Genomic DNA, 14,196 nt, shown 5'->3' with positions numbered 1-14,196 from the left:
AGTCCTCAAAGGCAGAAATCCCTTCACCAAAATTCCTTTATTTACAAGTCTGACAGCAGCATACAGAGTGTTTTCAGTTAGCAGTCTCCACTCGGAATCCCAGAGGAACTGCCACTCCTGGTTAAGTACAAAGCAAGAGGCTCCCTGATTTGTCCATCAATTTGGCCCTGAATCAGGTCGTTCATATTCTAACAGGCCAACCTCAATTGTCTGATTAAAGTCATTACACATCCTTAAGATTCCCCTGCTGCAACTCAGTGTCCCTTTCCCAGCTCGAACAAAGGTTCATTCAGACTCAAAACGTTAGCTCTATTCTCTCTCCACAGACGCTGTCAGACCTGCGAAGATTGACCAGCATTTTCTGGAATGCCCCATGGTTCGAGTTGCCCTGCTTGGCTGCCGATAGAATTACACCTTTGCTCCATGATGTATGATATGTGTGCAACATTAGATTGAGTACTCACCTGATGAAGGAGCAGCACACCGAAAGCTCGTGATTCCAAATAAACCTTTTGGACTTTAACCTGGTGTTGTGAGTCTTCTTACTGTGCCCACCCCAATCCAACACCAGCCTCTCCACATCACATTAGACTGAGACCATGGAATGCCATTGAGCACATCACAGAGCAGCTTGCACTCTGGGATTAGAGCAACTCTTGGTCAAGAGCTTCAAGTTTTTAGTGTCCAGATCACCAACAATCTGTCCTGGTCCTCCCATGTCGACACTTTAGTTAAGAAATCCCACCAACGCCTCGACTTTCTCACAAGACTAAGGAAATTTGGCATGTCAGCTACGACTATCACCAACTTTTACAGGTGCACCATAGAAAGCATTCATTCTGGTTGTATCACAGTTTGGTATGGCTCCTGCTCTTCCCAAGACTGCAAGGAGCTACAAGGAGCATCGTGAATGTAGCCCAATCCATCACGAAAACCAGCCTCCCATCCATTGATTCTGTCTACGCTTCCTTTTGCCTCAGCAAAGCAGCCAGCATAATCAAGGACCCCACACACCCCGGACATTCTCTCTTCCACCTTCTTGGTTCAGGGAAAAAGTTACAAAAGTCTGAGGTCACGTACCAACCAACTCAAGAACAGCTTCTTCCCTGCTGCTGTCAGACTTTTGAATGGACTTACCTTGCATTAAGTTGCTCTTTCTCCACACCCTAGGTATGACTGTAACACTACATTCTGCTCTCACTCGTTTCCTTCTCTATGAACGGTATGTTTTGCCTGTATAGTGCACAAAAAACAATACTTTTCACTGTGTGTTAATACATGTGACAATAATAAATCAAATCAAATCAAGTGCCCAAGGAAAGAGGTGCCAACCGATCAGACAATGTAGTTGCCAAGAGCTCCCAGCCCAAAGGAAGAGTGAGCAGTAAAATTCAAGGTGATAACTTTGGCACCTTGGTTAAGCCAACCATCAACATATGGACCCAAGGAAAGAGTCAGCTGTCAATCCTCATCTCCATCACTGTCTGGAAAAGAGTATCAGGATCACTGGGGGATACGGAGTAGTCTTCATTTCTAACTATCCAGAGGCTTAGTGAGAAACTCCAGGCTGAAATCTGAGCGCATGCGAGAGAAACTATTAGTGCCAGTTCATTCAGAGGCTGTTAAACTGTGATTTTGATCTGATGAAGGTGATGATGATAATGGATTCACCTGTCACTCCAACGAGTGTGTGCTCAGTAAGGAGACCTATTGATCACTGATGAGGTTGGTGTCATCTCATATTTGATATTAAACCATATCTTGATTGACAGATCTGATGGCTAGTGTTCCAGATGAAGCCACTATTGGAGGGGTAGGTGAAGGCACTGGCTTTGCATTCTGCTCACTTGTCCTGCAGGGACCTAACTCTGCTCTCCACAAATGTTGAGATTGCTTGATGACAGAGACTCCTCCAGTTGGGTCTGTCACTGGTTAATTTGCAATAGGAGCAGGGTTACATAGAAACAGAGATAGAAAATTGCTGAATCTTTCCATGAGAACCGTCATATATTTCATTTCAAATCAAACACTTTGCTGCTTTCTCGTTGCCTCAAACAAGTGCCTTTCATTCCACCATCAGAAAAGAGAGGACAGCTCAAATTTCACCCAAGTGCAAGATCATCGTATTCAATACAGCTTCATCCTTTGGCCATCACACTGAGAGTATCATGAGTTCATCAAACTGCTCCTCAGCAGTGGCAGCACGGAGAGGCATAGATCACGTTTAAAATAGTTACTGTTCAGCCAGTAGAGGAAGTTTTAAAGAGAAATTGCAACCAGCATTCCAACCATTATCTTGCAGTTGAGTCTGTGTCTATATAAGCCCTGTTTGTGAACCCAACTCTCCATTCACCTGAGGAAGGAACAGCGCTCCGAAAGCTCATGATTCCAAATAAACCTATTGGACTTTAACCTGGTGTTGTGAGCCTTCTTACTGTGTCCACCCCAGTCCAACGTCCACATCTCCACATCATGTAAACCAGAATAGGGCTATCGATGGAGCACATTTGCTGCAACACAAATGGGTAAGAACAGGTGAAGTCCATCATAGGATAGACTCCCTCCTGTGTGTTGAAGCAGTGGACTTGATATATTAATGGTCTTTTCTCATGACATGCTTTTTGCTTCAGGAATGGCTGTGATTTTTACACTTTCTCACACAGGACAATGTGAAATACTCAATCCAATCAAAGGATAAATTCAATTTTGTACACTGGGATCATTATCGAATCAAAGGACAAGTTAAATTTGTATGCAGTGACCAATTTTTTTCATTCGTTCATTGGATGTGGGCATCATTGGCTGCCTATCCCTAATTGCCCTTGACCTGAGTGGTTTACATGGCCATTTCAGACAGTGTTTAAGAGTCAAACATGTTGCTATAGATCGGGAGACATATGGAGGCCAGACCGGGTAAGGACAGCAGATTTCCTTCCCTAAAGGACATCAGTAAGGTCAACTCCCAGAGATGCTCAAGACATTTAGCATCTTGACTTGGAGAAGTACCAGTCAGAAAGGCCAGCAAACATTGATCCGATGAGGATGGTTTTGATGGATTCTCCTGTCATGGCAATGGTCATCAATAGACCTTTACTGAATTCAAACCATTTATTGAATTCAAATGTTACCATCTGCCATAGAGGAATTCAAACCTGAGTCCCCAGAGCTGGTTCTCCAGATGACTAACCCAGTGATTATCCCACTCCACCACCAAACCCCCACTTCAATTTCAATTGTCGACTTGCTCCTCACTCCAATGTGTTCTTCCATCTGCTCAGTACCTCCAGCACACATCTGCTATTCACTTTGTCTTTTTAAAATTCCTCTCACTTGTGTCTCGAAATCTTTGTTTGTGCTCTGTTCGAAAATCATCCCATTCTGATCCTGTGAGTCATTTAAATGCAGCATCTGCTTTGGATCTCCAAGAATCTCTACGATTCCAAGGATTCCTAGGTGACCATGTATTTAAACATCTCCACCCCCACTCCCCGTCCCCCACCACCCTGCCCGACTATGCCAAACTCTGTCTCTCTCCTGCACATCTTAGAATCCCGTCAGCATAGAAAAATCGTAACTAGAAGCAGGAATAGGCCATTCGGCCCGTCGAGCCTGCTCGACAATTAATTATGATCATGGTTGATTATCCAATTCAATATCCTCATTTCCCTCCTCCCCACGCCCCCATATCCCTTGATGCCTTTCGCCCCATGATCGACATCTAATTTCTTCTTGAAATCAGACAATGTTTTGGCCTCAACTACTTTCTGTGGAGTGAATTCCACACATTCACTCCTCTCTGGGTGAAGACATTTCTCCTCATCTCTGTCCTAAAATGTTTACCCCTTATCCTCAAACTATGGACCATAGTTCTGGACTCCCCCCACCATCAGCAACATTCTTTCTGAATCTAAACCACCATCTCGGGCATCAATCCCACCAGAGCCGAGATGTCATGACACAGCTGACTTTGTCTTTCTGGTTATATTGGAGAATCTGGACCTTGTTTAACAGTGCTCCAAACTCTAAAACAGAAAAGGTTGGAAGTGTGCAGTAGGCCCAACAGCCTGAGGAAGAAGCAACAGGTTCATTCTTCTTGTTGAGACACTTACCTCTAATCTTCTTATCATACCAGCTCACATACACGTCAACAGTTGACAGAAGACAAGATTGATGCCCGAGGTTAAAATATCCATCACTAACCAAATTCACATGCCTAGTTACACTGTTTATCCATTAATAGGAGACCAGAGGCTTCCAGGCAGGAACAACAATAAGAATGATGCGTCTTTCATGAATTTTAGCTTGGCAATTGATAGGATGGCTCTTGGCTCAATAATTTAATGCATGCCGCTTCGACCAAGGGCATAGGATTATCTCAAACTTTTTACACCAAGCCTGAGGTTTAATTGGATTATTCTGTCCTTATCACCAGGAAAATGCCTGCAATTAAATACTTCTGCCCAAAGAGTTAATCCTTTAATTTGTTTTCAGTTTAGGTGGATAAATTCTCAAATCCAAACTTCCTTCGTTTTTATCCTGTTTCCTGAACAGGTCGTGAACAGATTCATTTTCACAATTTTATTTCATTGTTCTTTACTTAGATTGATTCACCAATCTATCAGCCTTGTATCCACTTGTAGCTTTGGTCTTTAAGTTAATAGAATGTGAATAAACGACAGAGCTGTGGGTAATAATACCTCATGAGTTTCTTCCCGACCGAAATATAAAGAATGTAATAACGAAGGCAATTCATTGATGACAAATCAATTATCACAAGGCATGATATTGTGTAACAGAACTCAATGAGCAGGCCCTTCTCACTTGTGGGAAGTGATGATGCCCTGTGGCACATTCCCTGGCGATGAGGCGGGTGAGACATGCAAAACATCATAGACCTCAGCGGGACTGGAAGATCCCACTGGCGGCCAATGATAAGCCACACCCGCTATTGGAGAATATGCCACAGGGTGGCTGGAAAATCTCAACCATTATCATAGAATCATAGAATCCCTACAGTGCAGAAGGAGGCCATTCAGCCTACTGAGCCAGCACCAACAACATTTGCACGTAGGCCCTATCTGCATAATCGCACCTATTTACCCAGCTAATCTCCCTGGGGCAATCTATCATGGCCAATCAACCTAACCCGCACATCTTTGGAGTGTGAGAGGAAACCGGAGCACCCGGAGGAAACCCACGTCGACACAGGAAGAATGTGTAGACTGCACTGACAGTCACCCAAGGCCGGAATTGAACCCGCATCCCTTGCACTGCACGGCAGCAGTGCTAACCACTGTGCCACCATGTTATGATGACCACAAAGGCCATGGGGGTTCATCAATAGATCTCCCTGTGGGCTTTGTGGAGTATTAGCTGCTTTACGGAGCAAGTGGAGGCTTGCCCAATGAGATGCAGCCAGCAGGGGTTCTTAAACCTACTACTCTGCCCAGACTGTTGTTGTAATTCCTGAGGTGAAGGCTACCTGACTGTAAGCTGCAGAGGCAGCCCATCCTTTTAGTGCACAATAAAAGGTGTTCGTGATCACAAACAGTTGGCTGAATTACTGCATCGGCCAACATTCATAAAATGTCAATATAAATTTGCAATGGAGAATGAAACTCCAGGTTGTAAAACTAACTCAGGTGCCCAGGAACCGTAGGTAGTTTATCAGCTGGGGTTAACCCAGATTTCACTGTGTCGTCACTAAATACCATGGCACAGATTTCTTTCTATAAGGTTGCCATTGTCCCATTGGTAAGACGCAGCATGGGTTCATGAAGGGCAGGTCATGTTTGACTCATTTGGTGGAATTCTTTGAGAACATTACATGTGCAGTGGACAATGGGGATCCTGTGGATGTGGTGTATCTGGATTTCCAGAAGGCATTTGACCAGATGCTGCACCAAAGACTGCTGCATAAGATAAAGGTGCACAGTGTTACAGATAATGTATTAGCATGGATAGAGGATTGGTTAACTAACAGACAGCAAAGAGTGGGGGAAATGGGTGTTTTTCTGGGTGGCGATCAGTGACTGGTTGGCGATCAGTGACTAGTGGTGTGCCTCAGGAATCAGTGTTGGGACCGCAATTGTTTACGATTTACATCGATGATTTGGAGTTGGGGACCAAGTGTAGTGTGTCAAAATTCGCAGATGACACTAAGATGGGTGGAAGAGCAAAGTGTGCAGAGGACGCTGAAAGTCTGCAAAGGAATATAGCTAATCTAACTGAGTGGGTGAGGGGTCTGGCAGATGGAGTACAATGTTGGTAAATGTGAGGTCATCCATTTTGATAGGAATAACAGCAAAATGAACTATTATTTAAATGGTAGAAAATTGCAACATGCTGCTGTGCAGAGGGACCTGGGTGTCCTTGTGCAGGAAACTCAGGGAGTTGGTTTGCAGGTGCAGCAGGTCATTAAGAAGGCAAATTGAATTTTGTCTTTCATTGCTCGAGGGAAGGAGTTTAAAAACAGTGAGATTATGTTGCAGCTGTATAAGGTGCTAGTGAGGCCACACCTGGTGTACTGTGTACAGTTTTGGTCTCCTTACTTGAGAAAGGATATACTGGCACTGGAGGGGGTGCAGAGGAGATTCACTAGGTTGATTCCGGAGTTGAGAGGGTTGGCTTATGAGGAGAGACTGAGTAGACTGAGGTTATACTCATTGGAATTCAGAAAAATGAGGGGAGATCTTGTAGAAACATATAAGATTATGAAGGAAATAGATTAGAAGCAGGGAAGTTGTTTCCACTGCCGGGTGAAACTAGAACTAGGGGGCATAGCTTCAAAATAAGGGGAAGCAGATTTATGATTGAGTTGAGGAGGAATTTCTTCAAACAAAGGGTTGTGAATCGGTGGCATTCCCTGCCTAGTGAAGCAGTTGAAGCCACCTCATTAAATGTTTTTACGGCAAGGATAGATAAATTTTTGAACAGTAAAGGAATTAAGGGTTATGGTGAGCGGGCGGGTAAGTGGAGCTGAGTCCAAAAAAAGATCAGCCATGATCTTATTGAATGGTAGAGCAGGCTCCGAGTTCTTATGTTCTTATGTTCTTATCTCAGCAGGTCAGGAAAGCTGAATATAGTTGCACGTTCATTTACACCCTGCTATGTGCAGACCACCCCAACCCCTTCACCCCACCTTGCGATGCTGTTCCATCACACCACTCTTCACACCCACCTCCTGTGTGTGTGCATCCATCCTCATTCCAAACATTTCCTCACATCCCCAGCTATCCATCCACCACACAGCAGCACAGTGGTTAGCACTGCTGCTTCACAGGTCCAGGGACCTGGGTTCGATTCCCGGCTTGGGTCACTGTCTGTGTGGAGTTTGCACTTTCTCCTCGTGTCTGCGTGGCTTTCCTCCAGGTGCTCCGGTTTCCTCCCACAGTCCAAAGATGTGCGGGTTGGGTTGATTGGCCAGGTTAAAAATTGTCCCTTAGAGTCCTGAGATGCGTAGATTAGAGGGATTAGCGGTTAAATATGTGGATATGTGGGGGTAGGGCCTCGGTGGGATTGTGGTTGGTGCAGACTCGATGGGCCGAATTGCCTCCTTCTGCACTGTCGGGTTTCTATGACGATTCTAAGACTCCCACTTAACCTCACTCTTATCCAACTGGCTTCGCATTCCTGATCATCACCCTCATCACACCCACTGGATGAACACATGCCAAGACGCTCAGAGGGCTGGTATTTCCTCGTTGCAGAGATGCAGAGGATTGGGAAGATGGAGAGCCAGAGCTGGTTCTCCACAGATTTCCTGGGCATTAACTGCAGAGGAGGAAGAACTGGAGATCAGCGGCATTTCAGCATTTTTGACCATTAAGGAGGAGAGACTGGGGCCTTGCAGCGACCTGGTGACAGAGTTAAATATCAATGACTCTCATTGGGGTTTCAACAGAGAGTGAAATATTATCATCTCTGAAGTGGGAAAAATATACAGAAGAGTACACTTTAGAAATGACTGCCTGGCACATAAAGAGTTAAGACCACAAACAGGCACTGACTCTTAGCCCAGATAATTACTTAGCATTAAAGACACTCAGACAACTACTTGTAAATTAAAATATGCAGGAATTAGATACCGCAGGTAGCCAATGGAAATCGGGACAAAAGGGTCTGGTTAAGAGATTAGCTACAGGTGGGATTGGGAATACAAAATGCAGGAAAACCAATTACTGTAAACTACTGTATGAATAGACCGAAACTAAAGTCATTGATAGTCACTGACGTAGGAAATGTAGTAAGAAGTCTCACAACACCAGGTTAAAGTCCAACAGGTTTATTTGGTAGCAAATACCATAAACTTTCGGAGCACTGCTCCTTCGTCAGATGGAGTGGAAATGTGCTCTCAAACAGTGCAAACAGACAAAATCAAGTTGCAGAATACTGATTAGAATGCGAATCCGACAGCCAGCCAGGTCTTAAAGGTACAGACAATGTAGGAAATGTATCCATTCATAGAACAATGCGATGTTAACATGCTTATGTCTGGATCTGTCTGTATTTGTCTATAACGATGTGGTTAACGATCGATCACCTACTTGATTACAACAATGTGATAATGCCTAAATGTCCGGTCCATCTATTGTTTAAAGGGTATAAAGATGAACCGCTCCTATTGTCTCATTGAGAGAAGGTTTTGCTGCTTGTTAGTGTCTTTTCTCCACGAAGCTTCGCTAAAATAAAACAGGATATTTGAAACCTTCAAGCCTGACCTCGTGGTACATTTCCCACAACAATCTCCATAACGCTACGTGCAGGATGCTTACCTGGCCAGTAAAATGATTATCTTTTCTCTCGGTCAAAGCCTTCACGTGTACAGCACTAATCGGTGGACCTCCCATTCAATAACTTTTCAAAAGATTGAATTCTTCCTTATCATACAGTCAATGTCAGGTTCAACTGGCATCATTGAATCATAGAATTCCCACAGTGCAGAAGAAGGCCATTCAGCCCTTCGAGTCTGCACCGACCAGAATCCCACCCTGACCCTATTCCCGTAACCCCATTATTTACCCTGCTAATCCCCCTGAACTAGCGTCAATTCAGCATAGCCAATCAACCTAACCCGCACATCTTTGGACTGTGGGAGGAAATCGGAACACCTGGAGGAAACCCACGCAGACACGGAGAGAACGTGCAGACTCCGCGCAGACAGTGACCCAAGGCCAGAACTGAATGCAGGTCCCTGGCTCTGTGAGGCAGCAGTGCTAACCACTCTGCCGCCATACCTCCTGAGTGGCTTTGCAATTGCTGAATCATTGGATACTCTTTTTTTCCAGAAACCCTCCTGAGGATGAGGTGACCGACAATCTTTTCAGACTCTGCCTGTCCCACTTCTGTCAACTGGACTCTTACTTTCCTCTGAAACGCCCATCTCTCCAAGATCTGAGGAAATTCCTCCACACTCACCTATGTAGTACTCCTAATATTAAATGAGTTTGTGAGCAAAAGAGGCAGCACTCCCATTAGAAATTACAAAAAGAAGGTAAGACTTAAGTACTTTATTGAATAAGAGAATTTTTAAATTATAATAAATGTACACATAAAAAAAATACTTTTATACATTTGTTTTGTATGTTTGTGCCTCTGTCGAGTTATCTCAGGAGTCAAGCCTGTGACAACAGCAGGAGAGCAGGGAAGCCGATGAGGGCTGAAGAATTGGGGATTGTGAGGGGAGAGCGTGCCGAGGGCAGGGGAAAGAAAGGAGGCATGGTGGTGAAAAGGGGTAAAGGACAAAAATGAAAAAAAGGTGGATGGGAAAGAGCAAATAGACTGATGGGCTCAGGATTGGAGAAGGGGACAAAGCATGTATGTGGAAACAAATGGAGATGGAGATATCCACTTCATCTGATGAAGGAGCAGCGTTCCGAAAGCTAATGGCATTTGCGAACAAATAAACCTGTTGGACTTTAACCTGGTTAAAACTCTTACTGTGGAAACAAAGCCATAGAGATTTATTCTTATATAGCAGGTGAGCATCACTGCCTGAGCCAGCATTTATTGCCCATCCCTAATTGCACTTGGACAGAGTGGCTGGCGAGGCTGTTTCAGAGGGCATTTAAAAGTCCACCTGTGAGTCACATGTGGGCCAGACCAGGTAAGAATTACACATTTACTTCCCTAAGGGACATCAGTGAATCATAAGACCATAAGACCAGAAGAAATAAGAGCAGAATTAGGCCACTCGGCCCATCGAGTCTGCTCCCCCATTCAATCATGACTGATTTTTTTCTCATCCCCATTCTCCTGCCTTTTCTCCATAATCCCTGATCCCCTCATTAATCAAGAACCTATCTATCTCTCTCTCTCAAAGACACTCAATGACCTGGCCTCCACAGCCTTCTGCAGCATAGAGTTCCACAGATTCACCACTCTCTGGCTGAAGAATTTCCTCCTCATCTCTGTTTTAAGGAATCGTCCCTTTTGCCTGAGGTTGTGCCCTCTGCTTCCAGTTTTTCTACTGTTGAAAACACCCTCTCCATGTCCACTCTCTCCAGGCCTCGCAGTATCCTGTAAGTTTCAATAAGATCCCCCCTCATCCTTCTAAACTCCAATGAGTACAGACCCAGAGTCCTCAACTGTTCCCCATATGACAAGCTCTTCATTCCACGGATCATTCTTGTGAACCTCCTCTGGACCCCTTCCAAGGCCAGCACATCCTTCCATAGATATGGGGCCTAAAACTGCTCACAATACTCCAAACGGGATCTGACCAGAGCCCTCCACAGCCTCAGAAGTACATCCCTGCTCTTGAATTCTCGCCCTCTCGACATGAATGCTAACATTGCATTTGCCTTCCTCATTGCCGACTAAACCTGCACGTTAACCTTCAGAGAATCTTGAACAATGACTCCCAAGTCCCTTTGTGTTTCTGATTTCCTAAGCATTTTCCCATTTAGAAAATAGTCTATGCCCCCATTCCTCCTTCCAAAGTGCATAAACTCACACTTTTCCACATTGTATTCCATCTGCCACTTCTTTGCCCACTCTCCTAACCTGTCCAAGTCCTTCTGCAGCCCCCCTGCTTCCTCAATAATACCTGTACCTCTACACACCTTTGTATCATTTAGCAAAAGTGCCGTCAGTTCCTTCCTAAAATCATTCATGTATATTGTGAAAAGTTCTGCTCCCAGCACTCACCCCTGAGGCACACCACTAGTCTCCAGGTGCCACCTTGAGAAACATTCCTTTATCCCCAATCTCTGCCTTCTGCCAATCAGCCAATCCTCTATCCATGCCAGGATCGTACCCTTGACACCATGAGCACTTAACTTATTTAGCAGTCTCCTATGTGGCGCCTTGTCAAAGGCCTTCGGGAAATCTAAATAAATCACATCCACTGGTTCTCCTTTATCTAACTTCTTTGTTACCTCCTCAAAGAAATCTAATAGATTTGTCAGACATGACCTCCCCTTGACAAAGCCAAGCTGACTCAGCCCTACTTTATCATGCACTTCCAAGTATTCTGTGATCTCATCTTTAATGATGGTCTCAAAATCTTGCCAATGATGAAAGTCAGGCTAACCGGCCTATAATTTCCCATCTGCTGCCTCCCTCCCTTCTTAAACAGCGGTGTTACATTAGCTACTTTCCAGTCCTCTGGTACCCTCCCTGCCTCCAGTGATTCCTGAAAGATCACCACCAATGTCGCCACAATTCCCTCAGCTATCTCTTTTAGAACCCTGGGGTGTAGTCCATCCAGTCCAGGTGATTTATCCATCTTCAGATCATTCAGTTTCACAGAACCTTCTCCTTAGTGATGGCCTCTAAACTCACCTGTGCTCCTGACTCACCTGGAGCTCTGGCATCCCACTGGTGTCTTCCACCCTGAAGATTGATGCAAAGTACCTATTCAGTTCCTCTGCCATTGCTTTGTTTCCTATTATTACTTCTTCAGCCTCATTTTCCAGTGATCCAATGGCTATTTTTGCCTCTCTCTTACCTTTTATATATTGAAAAAAACTCTTCCTGTCTCCTTTTTTATTACTGGCTAACTTACATTCATATTTCACCTTCTCCCCCCTGATTGCTTTCCTCTGCTTGCTTTTAAATGCTTCCCAATCCTCTGGCTTCCCACTAATCTTCGCCACTCTTTGTGCTTTTTCTTTTGCTTTTATGTTGTACTTGACTTCCCTCGTCAGCCATGGATGCTTCGTCCTCCCATTAGCATGTTTCCTCCTCCTTGGGATGAATTTCTGTTGTGCCTCCCGAATAACTCTCAAACACTCCTGCCATTGCTGTTCCACTGTCTTCCCTGCTCGGCTCCCTTTCCAATCAACTCTGGACAGCTCCTCCCTCTTGGACTTTGGCGTTTCCTTTATTTAATTGTAATACCGTTACATCTGACTCCAGCTTCTCCCTCTCAAACTGCAGTGTAAATTCTATCATATTGTGGTCACTGCTCCCTCAGGTTTCCTTCACCTTAAGTTCCCAAATCAAGTCTGCCTCATTACACATCACCAAATTCAGAATTGCCTGTTCCCTTGTAGGTCCTGTCCCAAGCTGCTCCAAGAAGTCATCTCTCAGACATTCCACAACTTCCTTTTCTTGGGATCCACTACCGACCTGATTTTCCCAGTCCACCTGCATATTGAAGTCCCCCATGATTATTGTAATGATGCCTTTCTTAGATGCCTTTTCTATCTCCTGATTTATTTTCTGCCCCACATCCTGAATACTACTGTGGGGCCTGTACATAACTCCCATCAGTGTGGGGTTTTACTTTATGACAATCAACAATAGTTCCATGGTCATGGTTAGACTTTTACTTCATTCAGATTTCACCATCTGCTGCTGCAGGATTCGAACACGCTTTCCCAGAGCATCACATTGGGTTTTTGGATTACTAATCCAGTGACCACATCACCACAGTTACATGCTCGTTTGAGATAGCTGTGCTTTGAAATATACGGGGAGTAAAGACGTGATAACACAGGGGGCACGACAAGGTTTTGATATTGATAAATTTCATGTTGCTGGCATGAAATCAGTGCCACATTGATGCCCAAGTAACAAGGCAGATGAGTGAGACCCAAGGCTGGTGGACAGGTTAAACATTGGGGTGTGTAGTTCCCAATGATTTCAATATTTCTGGTGGCTGTATTGAAACAGCATTGCTGATATCCAGACTTCTACTGGGAGAGAAACCAAAACCATTGGCCCCTGTGGATGGATTCCCCAAGATTCACTGCCAACGGATCGAAAAGCCCAAAAAACAAAGCACATTTCACCAAGTGTCAGAACTGTGAATCAAGAATCATTTTCCTGAAAGAAAATGAATAATTTCTGAATAATCGTTCATTAATTTTACATTTTCAATCGACCTAATTCTAAATAAATGAATTTCCCCATTGTCGCTGCTCGTAGATGAGGTGCCACAGTGAGAAATCTCCTTTCCATCCACACTTCCTCCAACTATCGGTTGTGTTTTGATCAGTAAAACAGCCTGAAACTGCGAAGAAATTACTTCTCCATTGCTCAACCTTCAGACATAATTGGCTGGATTTGGGGAGAAATGAACTCGAAGGAAATGCTAATTTGAAGTCTCTTTTCGCATCCAAAATGACTGTTCTTGAAATTTAACATCTTCAAAGCATGAACTCTCTCCTCCACATTCACCCTATTTCCATGTATTTTATTTCATTTCTTCCTTTCATTTTATTCACCCCATTTTTATTACTTTATGTTCTTAATTTGTTATTTCCACTTCTAAAATCTCACTTCCCATCTTGTTTTCCAACCTCACTCCAGTACGATGAGCCAACTGCTACATTCCTCAGGTTGTCCTTTGACACTGGGCATCTTTGTTCTGCCATTCACACATTGCACTCTAAACGGACGCTCCAAGCACCATTCTCAGCTTTTAACATCACCATTTGCACTCCCTGATTTTTGTCTATGCCAGTCCAACAATTATGGCCACTCAATACGTGGTGGCACGGTGGCACAGTAATTAGCACTACCATCTCACTGCGCGAGGGACACGGGTTCGATACCTGGCCTTGGGTCTCTGTCTGCACGTTCTCCCCATGTCTGTGTGGGTTTCCTCCAGGTACTCCGGTTTACTCCCACAGTCCAAAGATGTGCGTGTTAGGTTGATTTTCCATTCTAAATTCCTCCTTAGTGTTCGGAGTATTAGCCAGGATAAACATGTGGGGTTATGGGGATAGGAGTTGGGTGGGATTGTGG

This window comes from Mustelus asterias, chromosome 26 (assembly GCF_964213995.1).
Source record: "Mustelus asterias chromosome 26, sMusAst1.hap1.1, whole genome shotgun sequence".
Lineage (NCBI taxonomy): Eukaryota > Metazoa > Chordata > Chondrichthyes > Carcharhiniformes > Triakidae > Mustelus > Mustelus asterias.
This window is presented reverse-complemented; position numbering follows the sequence as displayed.